The sequence below is a fragment of the Callionymus lyra genome, unplaced genomic scaffold (assembly GCF_982586985.1).
Source record: "Callionymus lyra unplaced genomic scaffold, fCalLyr1.hap1.1 HAP1_SCAFFOLD_172, whole genome shotgun sequence".
Taxonomy (NCBI): Eukaryota; Metazoa; Chordata; class Actinopteri; order Syngnathiformes; family Callionymidae; genus Callionymus; species Callionymus lyra.
Window position 1 is genome coordinate 87501 of NW_028258631.1, and position 2500 is coordinate 90000.

The following is a 2500-nucleotide window of genomic DNA, read 5'->3' on the forward strand; positions in this document are numbered from 1 at the left end:
CATGTTTCTTGAAGGAGTCAGTAGAGCTCTGAATGATTTTACCGAGGGGAATCAAGTACAGCAAAAACAATAAAGGACCCAGAACAGAACCTTGAGGGACTCCACACAACAGATCTGCCGATTCAGACCTCATTTGATTGACAGATACACTAAAACTGCGCCCAGAAAGGTAAGATGAGAACCATTCTAACACAGACCCAGACAGTCTTCATCCCTCAGTCTTCTCAGCAGGATCTGGTTCAACTGTGTCAAAGGCTGAGGACAGATCCAACAGAACCAGAACATCATGATGTCACTGGACACCTTCAGTAAGACTGTCTCCGTAGATGTTTATGGAAGCCAGACTGAAACTTCTCATGGATGTCGCTCTGATCCAGGAACAGCTGCTCAGACACAACCTTCTCCAGGATCTTGGACAAGAATGAAGATTAGAAATAGGCCTGACATGACTGAGGTCAGTCGGGTCTAAGCCTGGCTTTTTGAGCAGAGGCTCCACAATGGTTTAAATGCATTAAAAACCCCTGTGGAAAGGGAGAGGTTCACCATATTGGTAACTCAGGGGTCAATTACATCAAATACTTTGATAAAAAGCCTACAAGGAAGGACGTCATCTGAGCAAGAGGAGGGTTTCATCTTGTTCACTAGTAAGGTAAGGTAAGGTAAGCTAAAACTTTATTGATCCCTCAGGAGGTCTCCTTCGGGAAATTGTTTTTTACCAATAGCCAGCAATTTTTCATAAACAATAAAAAATAATACATAAAAAATAAAATAAGAAGAAGAACATAAAGAGGAAGAACAAGATGACAAAATCTAAGTCTAAAGACAAAGATAAAGAACATAGGTCAAAGAAAAACAACAAAGACAAAGATACAAAGACTAACATAGAACATCCAGATACTCTCACTCCTGCCCCTGAACTCAGAATTGTACAATTTAATAGCCCGAGGGATGAATGAGTCCCTGAGTCTATTTGTTTTGCACCTGGGAGGAGGATTCGTGCTTCATCTGCTTCTCTGCTCACTGATGACGGTGCTCAGAGGATGACTGTCATCATCCATGATGGACAGTAGTTTGTTCAATGATCTCCTCTCAGCAACTGTCACCAGTGAGTCCAGCTTCATTCCAACCACAGAGCCAGACCTCCTGATCAACCTGTTGACCTGTTGACCTGTTGACCTGTTGACCTGTTGACCTCCTCTTGGACACATTTCCACCCCAACACACCACAGCATAGAACACTGGCCACCACAGACTGGTAGAACATGCAGAGGAGCTTCTTGCAGATGTTAAATGATCGAAGCCTCCTCAGAAAGTACTTCTACTCTGAACCTTCTTATATACATGGTCTGTGTTGCAGGACCAGTTTACTGTCCATCCACACACCGAGGTACTTATAGTTGTCCACTATCTCCACCTCGTCGCCTCTGATGGACACTGGACGTGGCTTTGTCCTGGACCTCCCGAAGTCCAAGACCAGCTCCTTGGTCTTTGAGGTGTTCAGCTGCAAGAGGTTCCTCTCACTCTAGTCCACAAAGTCACGTATCAGACTCCTGTACTCGTCTTCGCTGTTGTCCCTGATGCATCCAACAATGTCAGTGTCGTCAGCAACTTCTGGACGAGACCCAGCTCTGAGTTGTAGCAGAAGTCTGAAGTGTAGATGGTGAAGAGGAGAGGGGCCAGTACTGTCCCCTGAGGTGCTCCTGTACTGCACACCACAGTGTCAGACTTGATGTCCTTCAGCCTGACATACTGTGGTCGATCAGTAAGATAGTCCGTAATCCAGGAGACCAGACCAGGGTCCACATGCATCTTAGTCAGTTTGTCCTGCAGCAGAGTGGGCTGGATAGTGTTGAAGGCACTAGAAAAGTCCAGGAACAGGATTCTCACTGAACCGCTTCCTTTATCCAAGTGGGAGTAGATGCAGGAGGTGAAGGATGGCATCTTCCACACCAACTGCTGGCTGGTAGGCAAACTGCAGGGGGTCTTGCGCGTGCTGGACTTGTGGCCTGAGATGTGGCCTGAGGACCAGCCGCTCCAGTGTCTTCATCAGCTGCGAAGTCAGTGCCACCGGTCTGTAATCGTTCAGCTCGCTCGCTCTGATCTTTTTAGGGACTGGAACGATACAGGAAGTCTTCCACAGAGTTGGTACTTTCCCCAGCCGTAGACTGAGGTTGAAGACATGCTGGAGCGGCTCAGCTAGTTCAGCAGCGCAGGTCTTTAGCAGTCGAGCAGACACCTTATCAGGACCAGCAGCCTTCCCTGGACAAATCCTCCGAAGTACATCCTGTACCTGGAGTGAGGTGAAGCTGGGAAGTGGTTGTGTGGAGCTGGGGGGGGGGGGGCACAAGAAGGTGGGGCAGGTCCTTAGGCGGGCAGCAGTGAGGGTGAGGTGACCTGCTCAAACCTGTTGAAAAAGTTGTTTAGTCCATTTGCCTCCTCCACCGTGTCCACTGCAGTCAGAGAAGACTTGGTCTTGTGTCCAGTGATGGTTTTAACACCA